Genomic DNA, 21,828 nt, shown 5'->3' with positions numbered 1-21,828 from the left:
TCCACTCGAAGACCCAAAGCTTTCTTCGAGACTTCATGAACCTCGCGTACACCCCTAACTCTCATTATAGGAAGAAGCAGTAATGATAGCAATCCCTTTTGCCTTCTCGGATAGAGCCTACGAATCGGGGGGGGGGCTGGTGTGGAAGATCTCGGTCATGGTTGATCTTGGTCGTGATTGATCGCCCCCCCCCCAACCCCAAGATGCATATCGATCGATCACCAATCACTAGTTTCTATTTCTCCTTTTCCGGAAAACATAGTAGAATAGTCACAGGATACTTATAGAGGTATAAGGAATATCTTGGAAAGGAGAAGAAAAAAACTCTTAGGAGACAAGAGAAACGAAGGCAGTTAGCAGTAGAATAATACCAATCATCAATCCGAATGAATAAGAAGATACTCTCCCGCCCTCCCCATATCTTGCGCTTTCTCCACCTATGGAACTCAAAATACCGGTGCCATTAATAATTCCGTCAATTACCCATTGGTCGAAAAGAAGAGTTAACTCACCCAGGAATCGAATACCTCTCACTAGAAGGATATCGTAGTAATGATCGATGTAACCCCGGTTGTGTGACCAGTCCCCAATGAGACGGTTAAATGAACCCATAGATTGTTTGGCAAAAGGATCAATATCACCGCAAGGTTGTGTGTGAGAGGATATCGGTCCATAAATCACGTAGGAGATAGATATTCCGGCTAGTGATAGACCAACCGAACCTGCTGAATCTATTAGCAATTGTACCAAATTTTCGGGATTGTTGTTGTCCTCTGAAAAGCCTGCAAGGGGAGTTAACCACTCGGATAGCAAATCGGGACCAGTTTCTCCTCCAGCGAGATTGACTCCTATTGATCCAACCAACGAAGTTGGTATCGACAGTACTACTGAAGGCAATACCATCGAAACGTCTGATTCCTTAGGATATAGAGACTCAGAACGAATATTGGACTCTGCAGAAACTTTTCTATCGACTGAATCTTCCCCGTCATAACCTCCTGCTGAATCGACTCCTTCGTCTCGCGGGGGTGGAGGAACATCATACCCATCTCCACTCGTTGCTATCGTTTTGGTGTTACTCCGAATGACACTATTCATAGAGGAATGGGATGAATTGGTACCGCCACCGGCGCGTAGATTCCCCTCAAACGTGAGGAGATAGATGCGGAACATGTAGAAAGCAGTTGGAACTGCTGTGAATGAGGCTATACATCCGGGGGAAAGGAACGTAGCCAACTCTTTGCAATAATTTCATCTTTGGACCGGAAACGAGCTAGAGGTGGTATACCACAGAGAGAGAGAGTACCTGAAAGAAAAGTGATTCCAGTAATTGGCATATATTTTCGCGAACCACCCGTGGGAGACATATTTTGACTTCTATTGGGAGAGTATCCGACAACCCTTTCCATCGAATGAATTACTGAACCGGATCCGGGAAATAGCAAAGCTTTGGGATGGGCATGTGTAATGAGGTGAAACAACGAAGGTTTATAAGCACCGAGACCTAGAGCCAGCATCATGTAGCCCAATTGAGACATAGTAGAATAAGCTAAACCTTTCTTGATATCCTTCTGGGCAAGAGCTATCGTCGCTCCCAGTAGAGCCGTTATTCCGCCTATCCAGGAGATAACATTCATGCTTAGAGGTAAGGTTTCAAACAATTCAAGCATTCGAGCTACAAAAAAAATTCCCGCAGCTACCATAGTAGCGGCGTGTATAAGAGCCGAAATAGGTGTGGGTCCTTCCGTTGCATCGGGCAACCATACGTGGAGTGGGGATTGTGCAGATTTAGATACCGGACCCAAAAATGGTAGAGGAGCACATGTATTGGCAAGGGAGGAGCCGGCGCTGTTGTTATCAATCAACTCACTAAATCAATCACACGATTCGCGGATCTCGAAACTACCAGTTATCCAATACGTACCTAATATACCCAATAATAATCCGAAATCTCCTGTACGATTAGTTGCAAAAGCTTTTTGGCAGGCATTAGCAGCACTTGGTCGTGCGAACCAAAAACCTATCGGCGAGTAAGAGCACATCCCTACTAATTCCCGAAAAACATGAATCTGTATTGGATTGGGACTGAACACTAATCCTGACGTGGAGGCAGTGGAGAAACTTAAATAGACGGGAAACCTTACGTATCCCTAGTCGTGACGCATATGACTATCACTGTAAATCATAACCAAGACACCTATGGTGGTGACTGATATCGACGTAATGGAAGTAAGTGAATCAACTGAAAATCCTATCTTTGGAGAAATATCGTCGTTGGGAATCCATGACCATGAGTATTCAAAAGTGGAGCGACCAGTAACTTGTTGCCAGAATGTTGCGATAGAGACGGACATAGCTGCGGCTAATGAAAGAACACTGAGCATAGCACGTATACGACGAAGGCTCTTAGTGGCTTTTGGAAAAAGAAACGATGCCAATCCGATCAAACCAGAGGTTACGAATGGGCGTGAGGGGACAATCCAAGCACATTCATAAGATAATTCCATAAACATATTTAACCCGGGTTGGAACTCTTTCTGTCAATAGTTGTCAGATATATGGAGCGTCGAAGAATGGAATATATATGGACAGGTGAGATCACGCGTATCAAACCGAATAATCCATTTGTTTCTCGTTCTGGTGCGAGCCCGGCGTCGAGACTTGACAGGAATCAAATGTGTCGGAGATACTTATCTAGGTTCCATTTTTTGACCCCAAACCGATTGAGTTGTTTTGGGTTATTTTTCACACGACAAGACTATTACGGATAGACATGCAGCAATTGATACTGGAGGAAAACAACTCCGAGTAGAACCGGGGAGATTCTATGATGTTCGTCACTTCGCTCTGCTTGGGCACAACGCATCAGAGTCCAATACGGTAATGTCGATATATCGAGTTTCATTGGTTTGTCACGGATCCAAAATTGATCTCGGACATCCCCGGCTGAGTAACGCAACTGCTAGGGGGCGCGTCTTGCATCCCTGTTTCGAGAGGAAGAAAGTGATACGGAAGATCCATTCTAAGAAGAAGACGCGAAGGAAATCGGGATACAGACAGGATTTGGTTCGATCTGTAGTAGATCCCATTTGCTTAAATGGAAAGGAGTTGGTTGGTTAGCAAATTGTTATCATAAAGAAGTCAATGATTCTTGCTGGGATTCTTTTGCATAGAATGGAAACCCAGTTCCCCCAGTTGTTCCCCTTCTAATGATTCTACGCAATCACCCCCTCCCTCATTATATTGATTCTACTCGTACGTATCAACATACTCGTCGCATTCATTTCGATGATAAAACCGAATAGATAGATTTCATTATGGCAGTTCCAAAAAAACGTACTTCTAGGTCGCGGAGGAAGATTCGCAATCATATTTGGAAGACCCAAACTAATGAAGTAGCATCGAAAGCTTTTTCTCCAGCTAAATCCATTTTGACTGGACGGTCGAGAAGTTTTTACTATGTGACAAATGAAAAAATTTCTGAAACTGGTCAGTAGTACTCCCCGGTTGTAACAGGAATTGCCGTATCAATAGGACGTGGGGTCGGTCGGAATAGATAGTGAACTATTTGTTTGTTGGAACGGGGAAGACGAGATAAGTGATTGTCAGGGAACTTATTGATGAATTTGGATCCCTAGTAAGTAGTACGGGTACATGTTGATATTATTGCGTGACGGTACCGTGCGGTAAATAAAATCCAAATACTAACAGAGTTGTATCAATGAATGTTGGTAATAACCACGAGGGGGGGGGGGTTACGTGCATGAAGAAGGAGCCCAATCCCTCTCTTCCTTCCTATGATACAAGGGTCTCGATCACGATCATCGATTTATCTCTATCCCTACTACGAATGGGTATGGGTCGATAACACCCAAAGAGAATCGGGAGATAAATCTGCGTTCCCGGAACGGGAACGTCTTCTATTCCGTTTAAAATATGTTCCGACCTCGTTTATTCGGAATAGCAGGATTTGAACCTGCGACCTCCATCACCCCAAGATGGCACGCTACCGAGCTACGCCATATCCCGTTATTCCTATACAAGTATAGCGCCGTATACCTAATCAACTATAGACAGGGAAGGTCCCTTGTTGTGCGTGTGTACTCTCCCCCAGGAAGATTGACGATTCACCCGAAGATGTGATATCATTAATTACGATAAGTATAACGAGTAGCGAGCCGCTATGGTGAAATTGGTAGACACGCTGCTCTTAGGAAGCAGTGCTAGAGCATCTCGGTTCGAATCCGAGTAGCGGCATTTAATTTCAACCTGCAGGCGAGGGCTGTGTCTGATACAACCACTGGGAAAAGCAGTAGGAATAGGGAATTCTCCCCGTTTCGACGTTTAAGGGGTAAACCCGAAATCTCCTGGGAATAATGGGTGGGTGGTACATACTCTCCAAAATCTCACTAATTCACTGGATTCTCCTCATTACGATTCACACCGATATAGAGCACATATTCGCTCACATTTCTTTTCTTACGCTTCTTTCCGTCACTCTGTTTCACCGGATGGGGCTGGCTCGCAAGCTCAAGAGACTCATTAGTTTGAGCGTTGGAGGTATGACAATTGCTTTCATCTGTATAACGGGATTTACGACGATTCGTCGGATTCAACCCAAACATCTACCACCGAGCAATCTACATGAATCATCTATGTTTCTTTCACGGAGCTTCTCCCCAATGCATGTAATTATGAGAATTAGGAGTCGGAACGAATGGTCAGGTGCAGTCACGGCACCAGGTGCCATGTCGACCCATGGATTCGCAACTCTGGGTCTTCCTGAGGAAATGCAACAATCCACACCGCTAGTACCTGCTCTGCAACCTCATCGGTTAATGACGCATGTAAGTATGATGCCACTAAGCCATGTGACTTCGTTATGTGGATCTCCATCAGCAACATCTCCACCGATTGCCACCTATGACGCAGAACAATTTTCTATCCCCGGTCCAAATCAAGAATTTCCTACCTGGACCCCCTCTCCGGGAGTGGATATACACTGCTACGAGCAGGCAGGAAGTAATCCGAGAAACAGTTTTCATCGACTATCCTTGAATTCACGTAGGTGCCGATTGATCCACCAATTGGACCGATGGAGTTATCGAATCATCAGCTTAGGGTTTCCTCTACTGACTGTTGGTATTCTCTCTGGAGCAGTGTGGGCTAATGAAGCGTGGGGATCCTACTGGAGCCGGGACCCTAAGGAAACCTGGGCATTAGTGACTCGGCTGATATATGCTATTCATCTCCATACCAGAATAACTAGTGGTTGGCAGGGGGAAGGGCCTGCTATTGTAGCATCTACAGGATTCTTCATTGCTTGGATTTGTTTCTCAGGGGTTAATCCACCAGGAATCGGTTTACATAATCACGGGTGGCTTACTTAATAATTAGGTAGAAGACCGCTAATTCGATCGGGGGGAGAGATAACAAAAAATGTTACCTCGTCAGATGCTTGAAGTGTTACATGTAATCAATTCGTGATTTGAATCAGAGTCTGCATGAGGAATCGCGCTGTGGATTCCTCACCCAGACATTCATGCAATTACGTCGCCAGCGGCATGGATTCCCACTGCCTTCCCTTATAGGAATTAATACCAGAACCGCTTCCAAGAGTAATCCTCATTGAATAGATATGTTCGACTACCGATCCAAACGATACTGCGTTTTATTGCCCCTCTACTATCCCATAAAAGAGTACGGAACCAGGATAGATAGTATTTTGTGATTCCGTAGAGATGCAACCATGTCTGGATACAGACCGATACCGAGGATTGGTAAAGAGAGACAAATCGATATGAATATTTCCCGCGGTCCGGAATCAACTGAATATGGATCCGAATAGTTGGATATTCTGTATCCGTAGAATATTCGACGTAACATAGATAACAAATAAATGGGAGTTAATACTGTACCAATCGCTTCGACTACTACAACCGATAACTTAGATATAGATGAATAATGCTGATTAGTCACTATTCCTGGAAATACCATCAATTCCGATACAAACCCACTCATCCCGGGTAATGCAAGGGATGCCATTGAGAAGATACTAAACATAGTAAATATCCTGGGCATTGGGGTAGCCATCCCCCCTAATTGATCGAGATAAAGGGTACGTGTCCTATCGTAACAAGTCCCTGCAAGGTAAAATAGAGCGGCACCTATTAACCCATGGGAAATCATTTGTAACACAGCTCCATTAAGACCCGTATCTGTCACGGATCCAATTCCAATTGTTACAAAACCCATATGGGAAATTGATGAATACGCTATTCTCCTCTTAAGGTTACGCTGACCCGGCGGAATCAGGGATGCATAAACAATTTGGACTGATCCGAATAGCACCAACCACGAAGCAGGTATGGAATGAGCATGAGGTAATAATTCCATATTAATTCGAATCAATCCATACCCTCCCATTTTTAGTAATACCCCAGCCAGCAACATACATGTGCTGTAATGTGCTTCCCCATGAGTGTCTGGCAACCAAGTATGAAAAGGGAATATTGGCAGTTTCACGGCATACGCCACGAAGAATCCTAGATAAGAAAGCACTTCTAGTGATATAGGATGTGATCTGCTTGCCAAATCTCGGATATTGAAGGAGGGTTCCTGGGTCCCGTAGAAACCCATAGTTAGGGCTCCTATTAGGAGAAAGATAGAACCACCAGCTGTGTATAGAATAGACTTCGTGGCTGAGTATAGACGTCTCTTCCCACCCCACATACATAAAAGTAGGTAGATTGGGATTAATTCCAACTCCCACATAGGAGAGGAAAGCGAAATGTCTCGAGAAGCAAACAGTCCTATTTGGCCGCTATACATGGCCAACATCAAGAAATAGAATAGACGTGTATTCCGCGTAACTAGCCAAGCTGCTGAGGTTGCCGAAGTAGTGACAAATCCTGTCAGTAGAATGAGACCCATGGAGAGTCCATCAATACCTGAACTCCGATGGGAATTGATTGAATTTATCCAACTAGAATCCTCCACCAATTGAATGCATTGATCATCGATATGGAAGTGACAATGAAAGATATAAATGATTAGTAGAAATTCCGATATACAAATGCCTGGGGTATACCACCGAACGATCTTATTCCCATTGGAGGGAAGCATTGGAAATAGCGAACCCGCCAGAATCGGAAAAAGAACAATTGTGGTTAACCAGGGTACGTTACTCATCGTGGATGGAAAAATATTTTAGCGGGGGGGAGGGGGGGGGGAATCTTAATACCCCAACTCATACTCAATAGAATTGAGTATGAATCTTTGAGTATGAGTTGGAAAGAAAACGATTCGATTCTTGAATCTCTTTCTTGACCGATGAATCAATAAGCTAGACCCATACTACGAGTCGTCTCAGCTCCCGGATAGACGCGTACACTCGAGGAATCTGTTGGACAAGCGGATTCACGTCTCTTACAACCTACACAGTCTTCTGTTCTAGGAGCAGAAGCAATTTGATTGGCTTTACACCCATCCCGGGGGATCGTTTCCAATGCATCTGTCAGACAGGCTCTTACGCATTAGGTGCAACCAATACATGTGTCATAGATCTTTACTGAATGTGCCGTCGAATTTGTTCACTCCTATTGGATTGACGTGTCAAAGATATTCTCCTGTTGGGGTTGTTGAGGTGTACCTACCCTCCCCCCTGCCCCCTACCCCTTATTTTCCATTCAATCAAATCTAAGATTTGTATTGATTTGGTTTTTCCGCATCTACCTACATAGACACTCCGTGGGTGGAACTCTCCCATCATCCTCGTGAAATGAATGGGTTCTGCAATATGGGGAGGGACGGTACAAGACAATTTTAAGGAACGGGATAGGTAGGGATTCAGATAGGTATGACATAATTTTTCGGAATGAAATGCAATTGTTAGGGGGAAAACGACAGCATTACCAGCTGGATGTGATACACCTGCATTGAATAGCGATTCGCCCAAATAAATAGCGTCATCGACGAATCAATTACCATTTTAACAAATCAAATTGATCGATACGAGTCGATCTTCTATTACGCTGGATGACCGAAGCAATGGATAACCCAATAGCAGCTTCGGCAGCTGCAACGGCTATTACGGATATTGAAAAGATTTCCCCCTTCATTTGTTCATTGTCAAAGAAATTGGAGAATGCTACGAGATTTATATTAATGGCATTCAGAATCAGCTCAAGACACATCAGTGCCCTAATCATGTTTCGACTCGTGATTGATCCGGAAAAGCCAACGCGATAGGGATAAGCACCTAGAATCAGTCCATGTTCGAGCATGATGTATTAACCCCCCGGAAACTTAATTGGTTAACCTACGAGATGAGTTTACGAGAAGTTGTAATTAATTAGAAAGATGGGGAGTCATCTCCAGACGACGAAGCAGGTTCTTCGTCGGGTCTGGTTATTCCTTCACCACGAGCCATTGTAATCGCCCCTACTGAAGCCACTAGGAGGAGGATAGAAAGGAGTTCGAATGGAACCAGAAATTGTGTTAACAATTGGTATCCAATTCGCTGGATGTTGTTTTTTGAGACTCCCCCCACAACATCCCTCGATGGGTCGATTGGATTTATATCAGACCATTTCGTATCTCGAATTGTAGTGGTTGATAAGATAGATAGACCCGTACAAGCTCCTAAGGCAATAGTATCTCCCATATTCCAGGAAATGGTTGAATTGGAATCTACTGGTTCGTCAATAACCGTTACGGCAGACACGATCGAAACATTTATAGCTCCTACATAGATAGGCGATTGTGCGGCAGCTACAGAATCGGCATTCGGTACGAGATATGGGAGAGATATACAGATAAACACCAGTCCCGATGAAGAGGCGGAATAAACTATATTAGCAGATAATACCACTCCTACACTTCCCAGTAGAATACCTAATTCGATTAGTATCAAGACAGATTCATAAATTGATTCAGGTAGATTCATTATGCCCAGTTATTTTGATTCTCCCATCTCACTATATTACTATTCAATAACGACGTGTATGTGTGTGACCTACTTATGTAGACACACCCCCCCCTATTGGTAGAAATAATTGAAGGAGGGATATCTCTGCATAGCAGAGATATCTCGATATTGAATCATCTCCGACTTACTATTTTTTCTAACCAGGGAGTCGGTCTATCTTCCAAACTTCAGACGGAGATTCAATTGACACCACGAGTGACAGTTCGATTATTGGGATCTCCTTTCGTGACTCCCCCAGATGAATAACTCAGAGTTGGAACTACTTGAATTGCGGAATCCTGGGAGACAGAGAGGGGCAAACGTCCCGGAGCCATTTGATCATAATTTGATTCGTGACGATCATAAGTCGAGGGTTCATACTCCTCAGTCATTGACAAGCAATTTGTTAGGCGGTATTCGACACAATTCCCACAGAAGATACGAACTCCGAAATCAATGCTATAACTTCTTAATCGTTTTTTTCTGATGCTTCTTATCAATCTCCGGTCGACGACAGGCAGGTTAATCAGACATACTCGGACACGTACCTCACAAGCAATGCATTTGTCAAATTCAAAATGAATTCGTCCACGGAATCGTTCGGATGATATAAGTTTCTCGTAGGGGTATTGGATAGTCACAGGTAAACGATTCAGATGGTCTAGAGTAACCGCAAAACCTTGACCAGTATACCTCGCAGCTCGTATTGCTCGTTGACTATAATCCTGGAATCCAGTTACCGTGGGAAACATGTGATAGATAATCCTGGGGGAGTTCCTTAGTTTCTAGAGATTGGATAGATTAAAATCGGGGTGACATTGATGTAAACTATGAGGGGAATATCTCATTTTAGAGATGGTAGTCGAAACGAAGCTGTCAGCAACGGATTTCCCGGAGCAACGGCAGAAGAGATTTCCAGCCGAGATCTAGTAATTGGTCTATTCTGACTCTAGGTAATGTCCATCTCGTTGCGATAGAAATGAATAGGAATAGATAAGACTTGGCTGATGTGGTAATGACACCTGTTACTGCATCGAATACATCAAAGGATTCACTGCTGAGAGTCCGAAAGGGAAAAATTTGCCCTAATTCTTGAAGAAATGGAATTGGTGAATCCCATCCACCCGGATAAAGGACTGTTACAAACGACGAGGAAACCAATGAATTTGGGTAAGAACCAACATAGAATGAACCAGATTTTATACCTGAATATTCGGTTTGATAACCCGCTACCAGTTCCTCCTCCGCCTCTGGTAGATCAAATGGCAACCTTTCACATTCTGCCGATGGGGATATGAAGAAAGCTATAAAGCCTATAGGTTGACGCCGCAGATTCCATCCCAGAAAACCATACTTAGATTGTGTTTCAACTATGTCAACCGTACTTAAGCTATCAGATAATTATAGTCGACGGTACAATTGCTATTACCACCTCTGATTCGAAACCGTACATGAAATTGGGATTTCATACGGCTCCCCATAAGTCACCCGAGAGGGGGATTGGTAGTTAATCACTTCCTTTGCGCGACACCCCCCTGAGGAGCGTCCCAATCTCAACCAATGGGATTCTGTTTGCTACAGGGAGTGATAGCTTCTGAATCCATCTCAACCTTTTCAGTTATTTTTTGATATAATTCGGAATCTTCCACCGTTTCTCGGTGGAATGGGATTTACCGATACTTCTTTTATATCTCCACATAGATGGATCCCTACCTATCTTTATTTCAGCCGAGAAGAGGATTAGCCTGAGGATTCCTATGATCCCAATCCTCTTGAGACTACTACGTAAAGGAGATACTCGCATATATCAATAATTTTTTCCGCCAGGGGCAGAAAAATCAAACCGTTGAAAGGATTACTTCGTTCCGGATAGTCATAATCTAAGTAGATAGGAATATACTCGGGATTGGGATTTTCAAGATGTACTACCTAGTCATCCCTACCGAGGCTAAGTCTTTATCCAATTAAAGAGAAAAGAGATTTTATTATGCAACTTTTTTCTCCACCCTTCTCACAAATCTCTTGTGTATATTAGTGTTCCTGACCATCCACTCCCGCTCAATCCCGGAAAAGAGGTTCAGTCCCTTCTTGTCCCCGCTTCAGGCCCTGTAAATCTATCCCGTACCTGGGGGCAAACAGTGTTTACTGCTCGGACATGCTTTCACTCCCGTACATGGGGGATGGGACTCGATTCACTCGCTGCAAGACGCTGTTCGATCTCACCCAGATGACTATCCAGTTGTTCTGTCAAATCAGTGAAAGATTCTTCATTCCGAATCTCTATATCGGAATAACCCTCTTCCCATCAATCTTATTCAGCGAGTCGCACGTGGGGATATGGATAGTACACATGGGGCTGGGGGTATTTCGTAACTAATTGATTGAGCAGCAGCTCTAAGACCACCTGGAGGGGAATATTTATTATTTGAACCATATCCTGCCATAAGTAGCCCTAGGGGAACGATACTTGAGATGGCGATCCAAGAGAAAGCACCTATACTCAGATCAGCTAGAATAATGTGCTGCCCGAAGGGTATCACCAAGTGGCTTATAAAGACTGGTATGACTACCACAGCTGGTCCAATATTGAATAGCCAAGTATCGCCCCTGGCTGGAACAATATCTTCCTTCAGTAGGAGCTTGACTCCATCGGCCAGGGATTGGATAATTCCCAAAGGACCTGCATATTCAGGTCCGATACGCTGTTGTACCCCCGCAGATACCTTTCACTCGAGCCGTACGATAACTAATACTCCTACTGTAATTCCTACGATAAGGGTGGGAATGGAAATCAGAATCCAAATCAATTCGGAAGAATCTCTCGAAACTCCCAATTTGTGAAATAAGTCAATCACGCGTTCCTCGAAATTTTTTGTACCAATTGCCGTTTCGGCGATCAACCTCCCCCATGATGATATCTATACTACCTAATATTGTCGTAATATCGGCTAGTTTCATTCCTTCTACCAATTGAGAGAGAATTTGCAGATTTATGAAGCCAGGCGGACGAATCTTCCGTCTCCGGGGAGAAACACTATCATCTCCAATCAGAAATATCCCTAATTCCCCTTTGGGAGCTTCCACCCTTACGTAATGCTCCTGCTCAGGTAATTTGAAAGTGGGAGAGGATTTCTTACCGACAAATTGATAGTCAAAATCATTCCATCCCATTTCCTTTCGTTGCTGACTAAGGCGTCGAGATTCCAAATTTTCATATGGACCTCCCGGAAGGAGTCTCGAGGCCTGTTGAATTATTCTTATGGATTCTCTCATCTCGCCGATTCGTACCAAATAACGGGCCAATGAATCTCCTCCTGTTTGCCATTGGATCCGCCAATCCGATTCGTCATAACATTCGTAGTGATCCACCTTGCGAAGATCCCATTGAATCCCCGAGGCTCGCAACATGGGTCCGGATAAGCCCCGATCTATAGCTTCTTCCCTACCAGTGACACCTATCCCCTCCACTCGTTTCAGAAATATAGGATTATTTGTGATAAGTCGTTCATATTCATCGACTTTTGAGAGGCAATAGTGGCAGGAATCCAAACATTTATCTAGCCACCCATATGGTGAATCTACCGCTACTCCCCGACGCGGAAATAATTATGCGTCATTCACATACCCGTAGCAGACTCAAGTAAATCATAAATCATTTCCCTTTCTCGAAATGTGTAGAAAAAAGGGGTTTGTGCACCGACATCCGCCAGAAAAGGTCCGAGCCATGACGGGTGGGGAGCTATTCGACTTAGCTCGAGCATAATAACTCGTATGTAACTAGCTCTTCTCGGTATTTGAATATTTGCCAACTTCTCCGGCGCATTCACTGTTATTGCCTCGGTAAACATGGTGGCTAAATAATCCCATCTCGTCACGTGGGGAAGATACTGCAGAATCGTCCGGTTTTCAGCAATTTTTTCCATCCCTCTATGTAAATAGCCAAGTATTGGTTCACAACCAACGACATTTTCACCGTCTGGAGTAACAATAAGTCGAAGGACACCGTGCATCGACGGGTGGTGGGGACCCATACTCACTATAACTGGATCCACTTTCGTAGGAGGTATACCCATGAATTATGTTCCTGGTAATTTTTGCAGACCCTAGCTTCGGTAGAACTGGATTTCTATAAATTGGAATCGGCGTCTCTTCAATCTCCGAATACCCAAGTTGCTTATTATGTTATCGTATAAAGTCGGATCCTTTTTGGATGAATGAATTAAGAGACGCTTGCGTCTTCCCAATAATTTCCACAAACCCCTCTGAGAGGAGTAATCCTTGGAATGTGATTTCAAATGAGAAGTGAGTTTCGAGACTTGATCGGTCAAGTAGCATATTTGAGACTCAGCAGACCCTGTATCCCCTTTCTCACAAATCAACGTCGAATTGGTAGATATAGCCTTATCCGTAATAGTAGTAATAATAATTGTTTATCGAATTCATTGTATAGGATTTGCCTACTAATTCGGGTAGTATTGGTCCGAGCGAGGGAGATGAATACTCCTATAATCGGGGAAATCGTCACTCAATAGATTCGGTTATCGGTGGGAATTTGTTTCCCACCAACGAGTAGTTACAGCTCCGCATCTGATAAGTAAGGTAGGTATCTGCCCCTCCTTCTATCACACACTTGATTGAGATTACCAAGATGTTAGTAATATTAGTCGAGCAAATTGTCGAATCTACGTATTCTCCCCCCCGTCTCAAATAATGGGATACATGCGTATTCTGGGCGTGGCAAATCGACTTCCATTATTTGTGTCGAAGCGGAATCTGTTCATACAAGCTAATTCTTCTAAGCGATAACTGGGCCAAAGGAAACGTTTGATTTTCTGAGTCCCACTCAGGTCGCTAGACTCTTCACTCTTGTTCATCCATTCCACTCCAGAAGGGTAGCCCAAAGGGTCCCTTTCGGATTTCACGGAGCTCAAAATCAATAGGGATCTGAGAAATCGCGATTTGCGACGATGTCTCGGAAGCAGGAGATCTTCGATGTTATGGAGATAGGAGCGATTCCTATTCCTCTCCCCATTGATGAGTGACAAACGCAGCATGCACCCGCCAAATATATTTCTATTCAATCTTCTTTTGAATCTGTTTCGAAATTTCAGTGGGATACTAACCATTTTATACATGAGAATCTAATCATCGAATATTCGCGGTAAACGATGGGCTGAAATAACAAACAAATCATCTAGAATCTCGCGTTTCTCTTCGTTGAGAAAAAGATTCAACAAATCGCAATCTATACCCATATTGACACAGAAGGAAGTAAGATCCTGCTCATTTTCTAATACGTTGATGAGAGATATCAAATCCCTCAGTCTTTATAATTCTCTTTCTAATGCTTCGGATTCCCATTTCCATTGAAAAATATAATAGTGACTCCCCCTCTCTCTTAGAAGTATTTCATCCGAATCAATCTCTTCTTCCTGTAACCCGTAATCCGTGCCTAATCTCTGAAATCTTTCATTTGGGGTAGCGGGAACCCTCTCCCACAAAATAGAAGTCCCAGGTACAAATTTCGATCTTGTTTCGTATACATCCTTTGCTTCCGCGGGATCCGGAATTACCCACAACACCAAATCGGATTTCGGATTCAACTCACGTTCCGGATCAAGTATTCGTGGATGAGAAATTCCCTTCCCTGCAATAAGTTCTCTGATACGATTCCCTAAACGAGTTTCCCTTATCGCCGCATTCCACCCCGCCGGAAATTTTTGTATATCTACATCTCGTGAGGAATCAATAAAACTATGTAACAAATAACTGTATTTACGACGTTTATTGATATTTCTCACTCGATCTCTGAGGAAAGGGGTTTCAGTATATATGGAATAATCGTTTTGTCTATCACGAAATACATATTCATGCTCGGCGAGAAAACTTCCCCCGATGCTTCTGAATCCATATAAATTTTCGATGTCCGATCTCCATCTCTTCGGTGCAATTTTTTGCCATAACTCCAATGACAGGTTGTACTTGTCGGGACAGCCTAACAAACTCCCCAAATCATTTGCATTCAATTCCCAAAGTTGTTTGGAAAGTCCCCGCATCGTAGCAAAATTATTAATATGTTCATCGATACCATACCCACGTACAATCCCGCCAGTTCTGTCATCGGGACATCCCACGGAATCGCTCTTTCCCCCGTCATGTTTACCGCCATCAAAAAATTCTGGGGTTTCCCCTCCCCCTTTCGGATAACAACCATGATCACCGCGCGGATAATTCCAATCTTCCGAAGCATCATCCAGATTCTCATTATCCTTACATCCCTTCCGGTTATCGAGATACCCCGCATCCTTGCTATCTTCCGCAATTTCCATCAAAGAATCCAAATCCAGGTTGTTTTTCATGCTTACATGCCACAGAATGTCGTGAATGTGCGCCTGAGACGGTAATCCTATAGATTGATTAACGATAACTCGCGGTATTCCCTCCCTAATTCCGGAAATAGCTAGAATTGGGTGGTTTGCATCCCCATGAACCCCACCAACTTGATTCGTCACTTTCACCAGTTGCACCCGAAATCTAGCAAAATTGTCGAGATAATGAGCAAAAGCTCTATTGACTCTTCGAAATAATCCCGCTACTAGTAGAAGATACTTCTCAAACAATTCTGCGACCGATATGCGGGATCTCAAATAAATTCCCTGAATATTGACTAATTTCGTTTGGAATCTCAAAGAACTAGTCAGATTTGTATTAATTAGTCTGTCATCTATTCCCGGTTTACTAAAACGGAGTGATTTGGTGCTACGCCCACCCCCGCCAACCCCTTCGGTTAACAGATTTCTGAATGCATGCATGTCTGATTCGGGTTCGGATTTGGATCCACCAACGGTATCTTTTACTGGTTCATCATCGGTACCCGCAAAGTATCGGGATTTATTATCAATGGGAATTGATGTTTCATCTATTCCACCAGTACCTGGTTCACCGTGTGACGGCCCCTCTTTCCACCCGGTCCCTGTATCATTTGGAATATCTCCCCCAACAAAATCGGTTCCACTCCAATTCTCCCAAATCCCTTCAATTTTACGAAGGAAATTCAATTTCCCCAATGGAAACCTTGCGGATACACCCAATTTGGAGTAGAGACGACGCATTTGCCTAGTCCGCAATGCGAGACTACGTCTCAAAATTCTCATCAATTTCTTCCGGATAGGTTTCCAGAAGGAGGGATCTTTCTTAATAGTTCCAAAAGGTACATCTGTTTGGAATCCCCAAGCTGTTAAATAGCTAGATGGAGATTTTCCTCGCCTCAATCTATTTTTTCTCCCCGATTCCCGAGTCTTGAGATACCTGGGATTCATATCATTTTCCAAAATGGTTGGGCGCCTCCTCCCGCGAGTACGCCAAGGCTTCAACCGGAAAGGATACAAAATCTTTATCTGAAGACCCTCCTTCAACCAACGACCGGGTAAACGAGTGTGTGAGAATCCCTCGCCGTCGTAGGTGCATTTGATGTGGGATTCTTTGCGCCACTCACTCCAATCCTCATCCCATTCGGGAGCTTGAAAAAATAAAATACGACCGAAATTCTTGAGTGTTATCAATACAGGCAGTTTCACATATTTCCGAAGAGTCGATTGCATAACCAATAATAAACCCCGCCCCGTGTGGATGGAACTCACATCGAACCTAGCTGCTATAGCTGGGCGGTCGGATTTCGCTCGCTCCCCCTCTCTCGAGGATGAAAGAGATATTAGTTCCTGTTCGGGTTGGGTACTAGTTTCTCTCCTCGCGTCACCGGCCGATTCCTCAAAATCTACACCAGTTAATTCTCCGGCAGGAAATCGAAACGGAGTGGGTAGTTCCATTAATCTAAAGAAGAGAGGTGAATGTGCCTTATCTTGAAATACTTCCCAAACCAGTGTCTTACGTCTTCTGGAGCGCATAGAGCCTTTTATAGGTTTCCGACGAAAATCAGAGCTTTTTGCAAAACGTTTGACCAGTCTGCGTGTTTTCAGCCGCGTCTTCCCGACGCTGATTGCTAAATTTTTTAACTTTCTGTTACGAATATCAGTTGACCCACCCGCGACATCGAACCTATTATCATATATTAAGTGAGTATTGCGGGCCAATTCCTCCGACAGTTCCTCAATCTCGAGGATCGAACGTATTTTTTGTTTTGAAGAGTCAAGTCTTTCCCACCAATTAGAGGTACGTCTAGCAAGCGGATCCAATCGAAGGCACCACAATCATCTCTGAGATAGGTGAAGAATAAAGCTAACTCTGTCGGAGATGAAGAAAATTTGAAGACTTGATCCCAAGTTACGGGGTGGAATCACCCTTCGAAACTGAATAGTTTGTTTCTCCCACAACAACTTCAATCACGGCATCATCCGGTGTTTCGAACATGAAAATAAAATATTTGCAAGCATTTTTAGGTAATGCTTCCCGGGGAAGAGGAATCTCATTGCTTCTCAACTCTTTATACCTGATAGACACCCAATCCCGAATCTTATTACCGGAATTCAATTCATTGGCATACTCGTTGTTGTCAACCGCTTGCGATGCCAATGAATCAGACAGTATCCAGAATGAATCCGAGTTTGGAATCCTAGCACGACATGAATTATTCAAAAATGGATCATAAATCTTAGGTAATTCACCTCCGTTATCAGCCAATCCGGTCCTTCTTTCCATCGCTTTCCAGAAGATAGGCTCGGTGTCTAGGAATCGAATTCGGTCCTTTAACTCATTATTCAAATCCTTGTTTTTCCTGAATTGGTTCAAAATCCAGTCTTCATGCAGATGATGAGCTGGAAGTGGCATATCCGAATCCTCTAACGAGGTTCCTAACTGGTCTCCAAAGATCGACAAACTGGGTAACGCCGTGAGAGCCAACCGCTGTTTTCCATAGTCAAACATTTGCTGAAAAAGTGATTTGATACTTGCTTCTTCACTAAGCTATCGCCGCCGAATCGGCTATTCTCTATATATCGTAAAGGACGATTTGGTTTGTATGGGTCGAACAAGGACGTGGGCCACGACTTGAAAATCCATAGCATCGAATCTGACAACTCCCGGAGATTGTTATCGAGCAAGACAAGTTCGTCTTCAAAATTCTTGGTGAAGAGAGGTACTGGAGCCTTACCCAAATAAACCAGTACATTAATGAGAACAACAATACTAAAAGTTTTGTAAATGACGCGTTTCATCAGCAGGTAGAGTATGGGTGAATCATATTCTACGCGAACCAGAAGTAATCTGGACAAGTAGCTGAATGACATATGACCGAGTGACCAACCCACGAAACTACTAATCAGAAATGTTATGTTGTTGCTATATCGAAAAATAAATAGGTGAATTGGTCTCGCCAATACGGGACTTGGTAAAAGAATTGGATTTAAAATCTGGAAAATGAAACTATCCAAGAATATATTACCGATTCGAAAGTCACTGAGTGAATTGGTCGGACGTAGAGTTCGATAATCCGGTAAATCCTTGGTTCGGAACCAGTAAAATAACATGTATGGTACTATTGGGACAGTTACAACATGTGGTTTCACTATCAATGCATATAGAGGTGAACAGAATATTGACAGAAATATTAGTAGCTATCCCATCATCAAACCACTCAAAGCGACGGTACCACTAAGATTCCCTCCCAAAAGAAAAGCTCTTATGGATAGTATTTGGGAGGGTCCAACGGGTAATGTTGTTAGTAATCCATAATATAGTCCGAATATTATAGGTGGACCTGCCACCTTCACCCGAGTAAGCAGCGAAACCTGCAGTAGATACAACGACATTTGAACGCTTTCTACGTTCATAATTATTTCCTTCCCATATTTTTCAGTTTTTTTTTTTTCCCGTAGAGTGCCGGCAACCTCTCCGTACCACTCCCGTAGCTAGCACAGCAACTCCTTCGGAAAGGAGTCGATGGATTTCTTAATCATGAGGAGACAGAATCCCATGATTAAGAATTTGGAGACGTCTCTATGCATTTCCCTCAATGGTCACTTCCCGTCACCCAATAATTCTATAATTTAGTGATTTGTTACCATCTGCTTCGACAGGTTACTCCAACCCAGACGCCCCGGATTATTATTACGCCGTAGGGGACGAGTAACAAGTTCAAGCACATCCCTCGCATTAGTGGATCCATGGATTTGGGCAAAGGTGAACTCGACAGACCATTTTGTATCAATACCTCTTGCTTCTAAAGGATTGGCATGAGCCATTCCAGTAATTGCTGAATCAGGTTTTAATTCATGCATACGCTGTATCTGGTTATAATTATCCGGTTTTTCCACGATCCGTGGCATGAGTGTACCCATCTCTTTGCAAGTATCTCGTGAGAAAGATGGCTCGGCAGCTTGATATCGTTTATCCATGTAGGGAATACCTGTTTCGTAGACAACCATTCCGCAGCGAATTGGGAATCTTGCTATAGAAATTTCTGATAGATTATCTCCCGTAAAAGATATAGATTTACCAGCTGCTATCTCAAGATAGTCTCTCAGACTCTTCCATATCTCATCCTCCCTCTCCTTCAAACCCTGAGGTTCCATATTAAAGGCGGAACAAATCTTTTCTATCCAAGCACGCGTCCCATCAGGACCAATAGGAAAAGGTGCTCCAATTAACTGGCATTTACGACGCCGCATCAGAGTCGTCGCTGTACGGCTCAGAGAGGGATTCACGCCGCAAACATACACTCCCTTGCCTAATGATGGAAGTTCAGTATATCTCTGGGAGGGTAACCACCCCGATACCTGAATGGATTGACGTTTCGATTCCGGATTCGGTTGAGAAGCTACAGTTGAAGTTAGAGATCCAAAAAGAACTGAAGCATGATTCTTTAAATTTCCGTCCCTCCGGATTAGCCCCCCCGCTTCCGTCGTCGCAGTGTCAACACCCCCAACTAAATCCTGTTTCTGTTCGTGTCTAGATATGTCAAATTCCGGACACCGATGCGTCGTGGCAGCTGATACAGTATCCTCTCCCTGAGTAAAAGCATAATCCGATCCATTGGCCCGCGCAACTACAATTGGTACTCCAAGTTCGTTTTCTAGCTTGGGTGCTATGCCTTCTAGGTCCGTCTTTGTTATTTCCGTGGTACATGTGCCAATCCAAATAATGACACTAGGGTTTCTATCTCGTTTTATTTGGATACAAATTCTCTCCAATTCCCCTTGATCATTTAATTGGGCCGAGACGTCCCCCTCTTCCGACTCTGCCATTGCATAACGAGGTTCCGCAAGGATCGTAACTCCAAGAGCGTTCTGTAAGAAATAACCACAAGTCTTTGTACCTACCACTGGGGAAAAGCTGTCTTCGATCTTTTGATATAACCAAGCCACACAACTAATGGGGCAAGAAGTGTGATAATTTCCGGTTTCACATTCAAAAGTGAGAGTTTCGGGAGTCTTCGTGAAAGGGTTTCCTCAGAAAGGGTACACATACAAGAAATTTGCAGTTTCGGTTTCGAATCATCGTAAAATCAAGCAGAATATCCTGTTGAGTTTGCTGGGCATTCCTCTGCCCCCCACCATCGGGATTCAGATAGAAATCGGAGAGCAGACTGAATAATTCTCTATCTGGAATTTCCCTTGGCACAACCCCTTCTGGTCGAGACAATATCTGATCCGCCACATTGGGATGGAAATCACAAACATAATTGAGATCTGATTGACATTCAGCCGTTTCAAACAATGTTTTCCCCTTCACCCTCGAGACCCGAATGTCCTCAATGAGAGGCAACACTTCCAGCACAGGCATCGGGCAGGCTTCTACATGTTTATCAATGAGAATCTCTCCTAGATGTCCGATTCCCCACCAAACCTGCTAATCGCAATGGGTGGGTATGTGCCTTCTCCCTAACCGACGCAGCAATACGATTTGCTGCAAAAGGGGCATCGAATCCATTATCCGTGATAATAATGCAATAATCCGCATGATTCGATGGAGCGGCAAACCTCCACGGACTACGTCCCCTAAAACGTCGAATAGAGTAGTATCATATTCATAAGAAGCATTCGATTCTTTCGATGATTTAACCGTTTCTCCCACTACGTATCCCCCACAACCAGCTCCCGCAGGTGGTCCCCCTGCTTCAACACGATCCACTCCGCCATAACCCTTATAAATGACATCCTCAGGCCACACATCTTCATAGTGGTAATCCTTCGATTGCAAAGTGTCTATAATGGTAGGTATCAAGAATCCCGTGGGGGTGAAAGTACTATCATGTTTCGGATCACATCCAATTTGCAATACCCGTTTTCCGCGTCTCGCCAAAGCTATTGATATATTACAACTTGTTGTTGACTTACCAATTCCACCCTTTCCATAAACTGCTACTTTCGTTTCGCAAAGCTCCGATTCATTTTCTTCATCCCGACTATCCCCCACTTCCCCCCCCCTCCCCCTCACGTTCTCTTTCCCCTTTTTTCTTCATTTTTCACCCCTTATCCATACTTTCCCCCCGTAGACTCATTCATTCCATTTATGGATTCAAGTTTATGGATCCTCCACCCGCCTGCAATTATTGATATCGATACGGATCGTGGGGTTCCATGGGCGGGAGAGTATCTTCTTATTCATTCGGATTGATGATTGGTATTATTCTACTGCTAACTGCCTTCGTTTCTCTTGTCTCCTAAGAGTTTTTTTCTTCTCCTTTCCAAGATATTCCTTATACCTCTATAAGTATCCTGTGACTATTCTACTATGTTTTCCGGAAAAGGAGAAATAGAAACTAGTGATTGGTGATCGATCGATATGCATCTTGGGGTTGGGGGGGGGGCGATCAATCACGACCAAGATCAACCATGACCGAGATCTTCCCACACCAGCCCCCCCCCCGATTCGTAGGCTCTATCCGAGAAGGCAAAAGGGATTGC

General features: G+C 43.8%; 1 non-coding gene across 1 annotated transcript; it reads right to left on the bottom strand.

The window, feature by feature from the left end:
- Nucleotides 1-3,955: 3,955 nt before the first annotated feature.
- Nucleotides 3,956-4,029, bottom strand: TRNAP-GGG (transfer RNA proline (anticodon GGG)). The gene has a single exon. It is a non-coding gene; the product is annotated as a tRNA-Pro (tRNA).
- Between the last annotated feature and the right edge of the window lie 17,799 nt (nt 4,030-21,828).

The sequence above is a fragment of the Dipteris shenzhenensis genome, unplaced genomic scaffold (assembly GCF_047967505.1).
Source record: "Dipteris shenzhenensis isolate YYH24624 ecotype China unplaced genomic scaffold, Dip_SZ_1.0 scaf0122, whole genome shotgun sequence".
Taxonomy (NCBI): domain Eukaryota; kingdom Viridiplantae; phylum Streptophyta; class Polypodiopsida; order Gleicheniales; family Dipteridaceae; genus Dipteris; species Dipteris shenzhenensis.
Note: the sequence above shows the minus strand (reverse complement) of the source record. Positions and strands in the feature narration are given on the sequence as shown.